Source organism: Sardina pilchardus, chromosome 3, assembly GCF_963854185.1.
Source record: "Sardina pilchardus chromosome 3, fSarPil1.1, whole genome shotgun sequence".
NCBI lineage: Eukaryota > Metazoa > Chordata > Actinopteri > Clupeiformes > Clupeidae > Sardina > Sardina pilchardus.
This window is the reverse complement of record NC_084996.1, coordinates 32,827,388-32,839,913: the sequence shown is the minus strand read 5'-3', so window position 1 is coordinate 32,839,913 and position 12,526 is coordinate 32,827,388. Positions and strand designations below refer to the sequence as shown.

At 40.4% G+C, this 12,526-nt stretch overlaps 2 long non-coding RNA genes across 2 annotated transcripts; one reads left to right on the top strand and one right to left on the bottom strand.

Annotated features, from left to right (window-relative positions):
• The first annotated feature begins 1,722 nt into the window (after window positions 1–1,722).
• On the top strand, window positions 1,723–4,935 carry LOC134076245 (uncharacterized). Its single transcript, XR_009938574.1, has 5 exons — window positions 1,723–2,831; window positions 3,047–3,085; window positions 3,515–3,576; window positions 3,783–3,822; window positions 4,782–4,935. It is a non-coding gene; the product is annotated as an uncharacterized LOC134076245 (long non-coding RNA).
• A 4,823-nt stretch (window positions 4,936–9,758) lies between these two features.
• LOC134076243 (uncharacterized) lies at window positions 9,759–11,587 on the bottom strand. The gene is made up of 4 exons (XR_009938573.1): window positions 11,289–11,587; window positions 10,951–11,017; window positions 10,601–10,820; window positions 9,759–10,124 (listed from the first exon to the last, which is right to left on the bottom strand). It is a non-coding gene; the product is annotated as an uncharacterized LOC134076243 (long non-coding RNA).
• Between the last annotated feature and the right edge of the window lie 939 nt (window positions 11,588–12,526).

Sequence of the window (12,526 nt, the reverse complement as noted above, 5' to 3'; positions counted from 1 at the left end):
GTGTTTTGGAAATGTTTACTACGGTATGCAAGCTAGCTTGTGCATGGGAGGATTAATCATCTGGGCATCCCTGTTAGGTAGGCTAGCTGTTGTAGTATGTCTGGTGATTTTTGAAAAGGTTATGTTTCATCTTGTGATTTTGCTTTGCATAGTGCCGTGAGCTGTCTATCATTGTAGTGCGATGATGTGCCAATCTACGGGACTAGGCTATGCGTTATTGCTGCTGGCAAAGTATTATTAAAACATTGCACTCTTGTAGGAGTAAAACAAGTGCCTGGAAAATAGTCATAATGTTTTAGCAACGCCATTAAAAGTATCGGTAGCACTTGTGCTGTATGCGGATCCATTTTTTGTTGCGTTTGACAGTTAGGTTGCCCAAAGCAGTTAAGTGGTGTTTGTGCGTTTGCAACAAAAGACAGAGCTTTCATGTTAGCCGTAGAGCATTGCATAGTTTCCAAATAATAAACCTCCCCGTTAAAACTGAAGAAAACATAGGTCTAGGCTACCCAATGAGGACAAGTCAGAGCGCATGGAATCAGATCATGACATTCGATTTCTTTATGTTCTCTTATTTGCATGTAGACCGAAGTATTCAACGTTCTGATAATAATCAGAGTAATGATTACTTCGAGTATGAATGTGCATGTAACCGCGCCCACTGATAAGATGTTGATTTTCCATCTAAATCATCATTTTGGTTGAGATTGAAATCTCAATGGTAAATAGACATTGAAACAGCATTACAATCCTGACAAAAACCCGACAGTGCAAGAGCATTGATAACAGATGCATTGAAACAACATTGGTTTATAGTTCATATTGTCATAATCGATAGAGCATCGATGTAGCGTTCACGAAAAGACATTGAAAAGTCGTGGATTTATATGACTGGGAAATCTTGACGTGGTGATTGAAAAGTGGTGGGTTTATAGATGACCGCCCCAGATAGCAAACCCCTTTGGGCCGGACCCGCATAAAAGCCTCTAGATCCGGACGTAGCTTACACACGGTTTCTGGCTAAGGACCAGATCTGGGCCGGTTAGACTTTTCAGCTTTAACTGCAGTGCTGTTTTTCTTACGATCAGCAGATATGGCCCAGATCCACTTACCACATCGGAACCAAAGCTTCCTCAAAGACAGTTCACTGATGTGGCCCACATCTGTAATACGGACCTAGACCACCTTCAAACTATTCAACGAGGCCAATCACAGCCAAATAGCTTACAAACAAAACTTATAACTGATCCTCGTTTATTTCCAGATAATCTGGTAAAAAAATCACCCTAGATATGATTTCAAAATCATATCCAGCTAACATTTTTGGGGGGTGCAAGGAAAGTTTTTGTTGTTGTTGTTTTTATTGTTGTTGTTGTTGGTTTGTTTGGGCAGCAATTTTCCATGAAAAGGCCACCTGCTTGCTGATCGCACGCCTACCTGGACTATTGACAACTAGGCAACTGCTTTACAAATAGAATACATCCTTAAAAATATATACAGCATATAAGGTCCATATAAGGCCACATCCGCCTGACAGTCTACCTCCGTTTTGGCTACGGGCACCGGACCCGTTCCGCCTCGCCAGCGCGCCTTCATTCACCGGGTCCGCGACGGACCCTGTACGGATGCGTACACCGAACGCGCCCTAACGGTTTATTTCATCAGTTTTTTCGCTGATGGAGTGCTGCCGAGTGTGAGACAAAACGGTGGCGTCTAAAGGCTCACTGTAAGTATGCTCCTATATGCTTTATTTATGCAATTACCTAGTCTATCCAGTGAAAACGTACTTCCATAACACAAGTTACCTACTTATCTAGCTTTGTTTGCTGATGTAATCCGAAAATGTGCTATAATGGCCGGCTGATGGTAGCTCACATTTACATACCAGCTAGCAGCTAGCTGCTAACGTGTAGCTTGCGCAAGCTAATTTAGCTCACTTAGTCCTGTCCAACTTTATGAACTTTTTTAGAAATGTATAATTAACTCAATACTGAATTTAAAATGAGCGCAACTTGATTTGACGGTAACCTTATGTGTTTGCCCGTGAACAACAAAAGTTGCCTTGCGTGAGCTAGCATTAGCAGGCTAGCTTGTTGACCAACGATAACTTAAAGTTGTTACACAAACATAATAGTTTTTTGTTAACGTTATGAAAGCTTAGATGTTGGACTCGGGAGTCTTATCTCCCGAGAGAAAACTTAAGCTATTTCGTATGAGTTTAAACCTCATTTCATTCTGGGAGGGAGGCTGATTTCACATTGTTTCCCTGTCCTGATTTGAAATGCTGATTTTAAATTATGAACGACGTTAGCGGCTGGTTCCAAAACGTAAACCTATGCGCCCTGTCACCCTCATGCTCAGACATTGTTGACACTTTTAGAAGGCAGGAACAGAACAGCTTCGGGATTCATGCCCTTATATTTTGTACACGTTAGTGAGAAACCAACTAACTGTCCTACTATTCAATCTAAATAGTAGAGATTCCTCCCTAACTTTTATTAAGTAAAAATTCCGAAGCCATTTGTTTAATGCAGAAATACTGCCGTCTACGAGTTCATTTAATGATGTTGAAAGTTTGTTGGAGTAAGATTTGACTGAAAAGGGACAATTAGAAGAGGCAGTAGTTGACTTGATGTATATCCTTGCTTTGCCTTGTCACGGACCAGACTGTTTTCAATGTTTAGAATGGGGTGTAATATTAAGTATTGATAAATATTTGCCTATTTCTTTCTGATGATGAGAGTAATGCATATTTATGTATCTGTATTACAGGTCATTCACAAGTCTGGTTTGGGGGTCTACCCTTGCTCATCCTGTCCTGCCACCCAAGTAAAGTAAGCTATACAGTTTTACATTTGATCTATTTGACTTTTGGTCCACATTAATAACACAAATAACCATATGCCTTTGTAAGTGGTGTTACCAGTTCAGGATGAATTGAAGGCACATGTCAAAATACATGACTGCCTTTGTCTGCTGAAATAAAAACCCACCTTATACCTCAAAAGCTCTCTAAAGAAATGTACATATATATATTTTTTTTTTTCAGAAGAGAAATAACCACAGGCTCTGCAACTGCTGTTTCCAGGTAAGGATCAAAGCTTCGGGATTCGTGCCCTTATATTTTGTACACATTAGTGAGAAACCGGCTAACGGGCCTACTATTAAATCTAAAAAGTCTTGTTTCCAAGTGACTCTTTAGACTGAATAGTAGAGATTCCTCCCTAACTTTTATAAAGTGTAAGGGCACAAATCCCGAAGCCATTTGTTTAATGCAGAAATACTGCCGTCTACAAGTTCATTTAATGATGTTGAAAGTTTCTTGGAGTAAGATTTGACTGAAAAGGGACATTATAGAAGAGGCAGTTAGTTGACTTGATGTATATCCTTGCTTTGCCTTGTCACAGACCAGACTGTTTTCAATGTTTAGAATGGGGTCTAATATTGGTATTGATAAATATTTGGCTATTTCTTTCTGATGATGAAAGTAATGCATATTTATGTATCTGTATTACAGGTCATTCACAAGTCTGGTTTGGGGGTCTACCCTTGCTTATCCTGTCCTGCCACCCAAGTAAAGTAAGCTATACAGTTTTACATTTGATCTATTTGACTTTCGGTCCACACATTAATAACACAAATAACCATATGCCTTTGTAAGTGGTGTTACCAGTTCAGGATGAATTGAAGGCACATGTCAACATACATGAATCCCTTTGTCTGCTGTAATAAAAATCCACCTTATGCCTCAAAAGCTAATGGAATGCACATATTTTTTATTTCAGAAGAGAAATAACTACAGGCCTCTGCAACTGCTGTCTCTAGGTAAGGATGAATTGAGATACATTCAACATAAAATATATATAGCCTATATGTATATACAATTATTTATTCTACATGCTGAAATGTCTGATATTCATGACCGCACACTTCATGCAGATTATATTCACATTACAACTCCACCTCTTTAATTCAGCTGTCTGATTGAAGCCTCAAAATATTGTAAACAAAGTAACATAGTTGGCTAGCTTGTCATAGTCTACTGGTTGGACTGTTCAGTTTCCCCATGTGTGTTTAAGTTTAAAAGTAGAGTAATACTTGTGTCCTTGAGAGAGGCGCTTTTGAGTCTTTTGAGTTGAAAACATTGGTATTGAGATGATCAGTCAACTTGAATGCAAGAGTGTGCGCCGCTTGCTAACCGGATTTTATAATACGCTAATTCAGCTAGTCGTCTTCTATGCATCATTGTTTTCACGATTGTGAATGTTTTATTCGGATTGCATGTGCTTGTTGATGGGCGGGTGTCCATTGAGTGTGCGCGAGAGAAATCGGGCCATTCAGACATGATATGCGGAATGTACGGCCACCTGTTGTTCACGTCTTCTTTAGAATTTCTGTCAATTTCTGTCAAATGCGGCCGCGCCGTTAATGCCTGACCGCGGAAGAGTGTCGTTTTCACTAGCCTTTGAATGTTTCCGTGACTGGATTCACAGGACAGTTGTGACGACAACATTACGGCGAAATTACCAGGTTAGCTACAGGAAAGTAGATAGTATACGGATATATGAATTCAGACATCACAGCAAAGACAACCATACCGTAGCCTACACACCGTGGACATTGTGGAAATACACGTCTGTCTGAAAACGGCTACAGTTTGGTAAAGTTGCATGCATTGTCTACAATGAAAACTCCTTCCACCCGAGCAGCGGCAGGTGCACCAGTGCGAGCCTGCCCATATAATTTAGTAGCACACTAATATAACGTATTTTCTTTTTCCACAGGAACGGTACGCAAGTGTCCAGTGACAGCCCAGGCAACGGATACCGTAGCGACATTCACCAATGTGCTGGCGCATGACCGAGAAGGGGGGACGTCGCAAACGCCAGTGTGAAGGAGCAAGCTAGATTCATTGATGATCATCATGTTTTGAATAAAGTTTTTTTGGAAAAAAAAGTAAACATTTTCTTCGATTCTGATTAGGGTTATTGGGGTATTGGACTATGTTAGTCGCTGGGTAATTTCCTTAGCCTTGTTTTAAAGACACCAAGCGAGAATGTTAGATTGTTAAATGTGAAGGCTACTTTATGCGGATGTAGGCCTATGATTGTTGCTTCTGACTGTAGGGTAATTAAATAAGGTAGCCCAAACACATCATAGACTAAACATCATGTAGCCTAACTATAAATGCCGAAAATAAGGCATAGCTGGCATCGATCCGGTACGCGGTTCCATGCCGCATCTATACGGGACTGGGCCAGCGCTGTTCCAGTTCCAATTCGGAGCCGTGCAACGGAGCCTGACCACTTCGTGGCCGATGTGCGTTTGGACGCTGGGCCGTGTCCGTTAAACGGATCAGATGCGGATGGAACGGTAAGTGTGGGCCAGATCCACCCCAGTGTAGTTTTACTGTTTTGGTACGGGAATGGGCCAGCGCCGACCCATCTCCGGTGCAGAGCCATAAAACGAATCCTGACCACTATCGGCCCGCTGTGCGTTTGGACGCTGGACCGTGTCCGTGAGACGGATCCGGGGCGGACCGCATGATAGGTGTGGGCCAGGTCCACGCCAGAGTGGTTTTGCTATCTGGGGCGCGACGACGTTTAAACTGTTTGCGGGTCGGGATATCATTGGGAGCAACAGTTCAGTCAGACCAACGAAACGACTCTCAAGTTCGCCGGTCCTAATGGTAAGCAAGCAGCATTTATTTATCTAACGTTAATGTTTCATTGTGAAATTGTACTAGGCTACATCAAACGTTCACAGTTTATCTGCATCGTACTGTTACGACTTACAAACAGACTCATGCTTGTTTAACTAAATATTAGGCTAGCTAGCCTACTTAAGTTACGACAGATCATCATAATGTTAACATTACTCGGCAGTCTAGTTTTTAATAGGCCTAGCAGCTACTTAAGTTCTCTAAGTTATTATTCGTATGATTTACATAAAATATTTGCTACGTTATGGTCAAAATGTTAGGCTGAAGATGATGTCCTGGTTAACGTTAACGTGTTTGCGAACTATGCAACTCCGTGAGTAACTTAAAAAACGGAGTTGGCTAACACCATCTTCTATTCTATGATTATTCTTAAGGTTTAGCTGCTACTTGTAAGTAGCAATCAGTTTTAGTTGAACACATTTCTCTAACACTGTCTCTTTTTCCCTTCTATTTCTGCCTTCTCACTGCAGCTGGATGGTGGAGGATGACTAGCTGCAACCGGGAGGTTTATGGATGAAAGGATATGGCAGTGAAGCACAGCTCACGTGGATTTCTAAGTGAAGAGTGGATAGCAGCTAAATAAATTGCACTGCCTTTCAAACGGAAGAAGTTGTCCATGGCCTACCTACGTTTTCAGTAAGTTATTATATTCGTATGATTTACATAAAATATTTACTATCGCTGTCAAAATGTTTCACTTAAGGGTAGCCATCAGTTGAACACATTTCTCTAACACTTGTCACTTTTTTCTTCTATTTCTGCCGTCTCACTGCAGCTGGATGGTGGACGATGACTGCAACCGGGAGGTGTATGGAGGGATGCTATACGGAATGGATGGCAGTGAAGCACAGCACGTGGATTTCTGAATTAAGAGTGGATGAATAAATGCACTTGCTTTTCAAACTGATAAGAAAGTTGTCCATGGTTATTTGTGCAAGCTTGTGTAGCCTAAACCAGACGGCCTATGCTTCTGCTAGCCTAATTTATCCTGGCTGTAGATAAAGCAGGATATGAATTTACCAATATTTTGCCTGCTTAATACAGGTTTACTGTGGTTTAATATCAATTGAAATACCACTGAAGTCACGTTGATCTTTAGTTGGGCTGTAATTTCAACGTTGTTTCAATATTAATTTTCATTGAAACCGCGTTGAAATTCCATTGATTTGTAGTTACACTTTCAACGTTGGTTCAATGATAATAGAGGGTGCAAAATGTTGTAGAATCAACGTTGCAGTGCGATGTTGATTCAATGACTTAAGTGTTGACGAGGTAATGTTGATTCAACGTAGATTCAATGACTAATTGCTATCTGGGGTAGGCCTAGTAAAGACAACTACAGTATTGTTTTGCATTCAAGTACCATTCAAGTTAAGACTTTTTGGTATGTTACAAGCATATTACTTTGAAAACACTTGAAATGTAACAATAAATTAAATAGGCCTAGAAATGTACATGTGTTATTGATTTTATTAACTTCAGGGTAGCCTACACTATTTTCAGTGACAATTTAAGATTCGGACCTTTGCCGGGAGGACATTTTAGTAACTGGACCTCTTTGAATTTTAATTGAATACCCCTGGTATAGACCTTTGAAGTTCGCCTACAAAAAAGCCACCATCTTTGCCCAAATAAGGAGATCCGGTATCTCAAGATTTTTCCTATGGGAAAATAACATGGGGATTTTGAATTATCACACCTGTTTAACTCTCACGGGGACAAAGAAATTGGAAATGCAGACGTTTTGCGCTACAAAGTTTTGTCCTCTGCCTTCAAGTGCATACTGTGATCTTCGGTAGGTGAAGATGGCACTTTGATCTTCGCTACCCCAGAGCTAACTTACAATGCAACTTGCCATAGGCAGTTAGCTTCAATTAACTCCCGGATCTCCGTATATGGGCAAAGATGGCAGCTTTGGATCCTTTTTGTAGGCGAACTTCAGAGGTCTATAGAGAGAAGGATGTGGTGGTTAACCATCTCAATGGCAGCTGATAAGTCAAGGGTAGGGTAGAAGTGAGACAGGACAATTAGTTCTCAACTTGAGCAGGGTTGAAATGTTTCTTAAGGCCTATTCGGACGGGATTAGTTTTATGGGGGGACGTACAGTAATGCAGGTTTATCATATGACCTATGTAATATAAATGTCCAATTCGGACGGGACTAGACATCTCTGTCATTTTACTTGACATGGGAGGAGTAACCAAGGGGGCAGGCATATTCCCGGAAGTAGAAACACGAAATGAGCTGGTGATCAACACTCTGCTAACTCCCTTGGACGGCCATAGACTTTCAGATTTTTGCGATCCCATAACTTCATGTAACATGTGCCCTTTGTCTCCCTTATAGTTTCTGTGTATTCTATATAGGGTATCGAAGTCAAAATTAATTCACTGTTTCCCCGTATATTACGTTGGTTTCCCGTAAAGAAGTATTTTAGCATGTCGGTTGTAGGGAAGCTAACGTTCGACGTCACATTTCCCGTAATGTCTGGATCAGAAGCTCAGTGTTGGCTGTTAAGCTGCATTCACATACGTCGCTACTCGCCCATCTCTGAGCGAGAACTGTCAATGTAAAGTGAATGTGTTCTAGCTGAATGTGGCCAGGACAGGCGATGCGAGGACTAGCGATGCGATGTGGGCGGGTTCAAAGTTAAAATAATTTTAACTTCCAGCGATGCGAGTGAAGCGAGTGAAGCGAGTACCAAATCAGAATGTAGAATAGAGTTGATTGACAGTTAACGGAAGCGAGGAGCGATGTGCGAGTAGCGACGTATGTGAATGCCCCTTTAGAGCTATGTGTTTAGAGCTCAGTCCAGCCTGCACGAAAACCATGACGGAAAGTCATTCACAAGATCAGTGAAAAAGCGTATAGCCCACGGTAGCCTACTGTTTGATAGGGTAAAGCATTACCTATAGGCAAGACAACATAATATTAATATTAAAAACGAACGTTGGAAAAGAAGACTCAAACTTTTTTCTCCTCCATTAATGTTTTGAAGATGATCATGTGTGGTAGTTTTCAACATGAACACGACATCTTCTACTCTGCTTGATATAATGAATGTTCAACGTAATAAATACATACATAAATAAATGTTTAACTTTAATGACTGATCACTGTTTATTTATTACTAGAGTTTAATAAATAGTAATAAGTGATAACAAATTCAGTAGTGTGTTGCCTCCACTGCGGAAATACTGCACTTACCTTTAACCTCTTAATGCAGATGGAGATTCTTGCCAAATTTTGAACAAATTTTGAACGATTTGTTTTTATACAATAACAGTCATTATGCCAAGTTCCACGGGCAGCACAATGATCACTCAGGGCTTAAATTAAAGACACATGACATGGGCCAAGATATAGATTTACCTTCAGGATTTTATTTACTTCATGAAGTTTCTTTTTCACAACATCATATACAAAAAATAAAAGTTGCCTATTGTTTTTGAGGTTTACTGTCGTAGAGTTTACAGTATGTGCAGGTCATGCATTTCCTGATTCATCATGGTCTTGGGAAGTACTGCACAACGTTTGGAGCAGACATATAGATGTATGTACTGTAGGTGCTACACAGCAATTCCTAATAGGTGCATTTAGGCATTCTCAAGTGTCCAAAACCTCTCAAAACTCCAAAAAACAAAAATGTGTCTCTCACTATTTATCTGTGTGTGTTGCTTTGATATTGTGTCACAGTACAGACACCCAGATAGCAATAGGTCAGTGGCCCACTGGCGGCCCACCAGCGGCAGAGTTGGCGGTCCAACGGCGGTACTCACCAGTGGCCCGCTGGAGTTTTGCTCATCGGTTCTCTAGCGGTCCACCGGCGGCTCGGAAGCGGCTCCAGATAAAGGGCCACCCTTTTGCCGCTTACTACCCACCAGCTTCTAATTGGCCTTATTTATGGCCTTAATAATTAAAATGATGTACTAAAATATAGCAATAATACATTATAACACTTTCCATTTTCCCTCAATCAGAACAATTTACAATTATTTACAGGGCTTACCAAAGTTACCAAATTTACTAAGGTGAAGACAGTGCCTGCTGATGAGAAACCTATAAATGTATTCTGTAATTTAATAATCCAATATAAAAACATTTATCCTCAGCAACTATCACACAGACTCACCACACATAGTATTAGGTTCAATACATTTTGTTTATTTATTTCTTTTACATGCTCATTTACATGCTTTATTTCTTCTACATGCTTAAACAATTTATTAAAATTATTTTTAATAATGATATTAATATGCAACACACTCTTCAGGTGTAAGGACTTAAAAGCCACCTTTCCTGCTGCACCAGTCTAATTAATTTGGAGCGCCAGGGACCTCCTCAAAGCCCGGCCCAGCATCCTCTTAACAGCATCTCGGTGGTTTTCCCTCCCAAGTATGTTCACCTGAAATACAAAGACCAAAATTACAATGGCATAACTTCCAGTCAAACATCTTAGCTGTTTTCAGCTTAAGCTGTTTTGCTATTTCATGCACAACCATCAAATACAGAGGGTATATATGATGACAAAAAGTGACAACATGTCATGTATCAAGCACACAACGCTCCACTTGGGAATGAGATTCAAGTTTAACAACACTCAAGGAGTTGAATAACGTGGCTCTCAATATATGATGTCTGTTCCCCAAAAATGTAGTGGGGAAGGGAAAAGAGATGTGAAATGCGACAGTTGTTTCAGATAACAATGGCTACTCACATGGTCTCACTTCTCGACACCCATTCCGTGATTTGAATAGTATTTTTGAATCAGTGAGTAAGTCCACATTAAAGCAAGGCAGAGCCACATTCATTACGAGAGCCAGGCTAGGACTTTTATGCCTACAATAATCACATGGCAAAACACTTAAAAAACAGACATACCAGTTGATTTTTCAGGTCCGCATCGGATGCAAGCCGCCTCTCCAACTCGTCCAGGTCCTCAACATTACTCAATGGCCTGTTGTTGTCCTCCACGAGGCCAAGATCCGCCACACCACCACCACCTAGCTTCTGCAGCATAGATGTGTTCACAGCCACCTGCTGCTTTACCCCAGCTCCTCCTCAATTGTTCGGAAGTGCTGCAGAACAAGTCTGTAAAAATCTATGAATCAAAAGGAATAGATTGGAATTGGCATGACACAAAAAGTAAAGATGCAAAGAAGTTGTGACAGACATTCATGGCTTGTTTCTCCCTTGATATTGGTGCCAGATTAATGAAAATGCAGTTCTACCTTGCTGGGGTGTTATTGGCAGCGCTGTGAGCGAATTTGACGGAGGTGTAGGTCTGACTGGTAAACTCTGTTGAACAGATTAGAAATGAAAAGGCGTATTTAGTGAGATGATTACTGCAATGGCAGGGTTCATACAAAAAAATTGAGCTGAATTTACTACCTTTTCACTACCATCAACATGTTTTCTACTACAAAAGCAAAAGCTGAAGAGTAATGTAATGCAATACCTTTCCAAAACACAATAACACATTTAAGAACAGGATTTAACAATGAACCAAGCTACTGGCATTTGAACAGGGGTGTGTAGACTGTCAATAGGCACTGTATTATGTATTTACCGGCATGGCAGGAGTTGATGAAGCTTGCTGGGTGGTGGTGCTGGCAAAGGTGTAGTGGTCTGACTGGTAAACTCTGTTGAACAGATTGGATATGAAAAGACGTGTTTAGTGAGATGATTACTGCAGTGGTATGACACCTGGCACATGCTAACTAGCGCCTAAAGTACAAACACTTCTAAAGGATATTTCCACTTAATTTTCAGACAAACCAAGCAAGGGACCACATTTACAGACTCTACAAATACTAACCATGATATCCATGTTTTATTTAAATGACTTGAAAGAGATCGTCAGGTATAAATGCACCGTAGTGGTCAGTTCATTCATTCAGATGCTGTTACATGCTAACTAGCGCCTAAAGCAGAAACACTTCTAAAGGATATTTCTACTTAATTCTCAGACAAACCAGGCGAGGGACCACATGTACAGACCCTATAAATACTAACCATGATGTCCGTTTTTTATTCAAATGTCTTGAAAGAGATCGTCAGGTATAAATGCACCATGCTAGTGTGGCCAGTTCATTCATTCACATGCTGTTACATGCTAACTGGCGCCTAGAGTACAAACACTACTAAAGGATATAACACTTCTAATAATTTACAATCTACTGATAAATACTGATAAATACTGACGGTCGACATTACGATTGACGTTAGTGAAACTATAATGAACAGTAAAAAGTTAGCCTGTCTGCCTCTAACGGTTTTCTTTTGCTATCCACTTCAGACTTTAGCCTTCAGACTTTAGCCATAGCTAGACTTTAGCGAGTCTAACGCTTTATTAATCTATTCGATGTAGGTTTTTAAAAACGTGATCATCGACTTAACAGTACAGAAATACCATTTTGCAAGAAATTAGTGATTCAGACAAAGACTAAAAATATGTTTAAAAAAGAATCAGATTGTACTTACAAGATCCAAGAAATCGCAGTCAGTCGAGGTCGAATGGCAAAATATCTGTATGAACATCTATCAGACGAGTTAAGCAGCTTGCACACTGCCCAAACAAGTGCCAACAAACACCAACATTCTAAAGTCTGCAACTGTTGGCAAAAGTCTTTAGAATGTTCAAATGCTCAGGTGTGCATTCTACACTGCCCAAACATCAACTGACATAACTGTCAAGGTCAAAGGTGGCTGCTATCTAGACTACTAATTACTTTCCTAGGCTACTTATAGTTTTATAATGGATACGCCTACTTTGATTAATGTAATGAAAGTGGTGTTGGTCTGGCT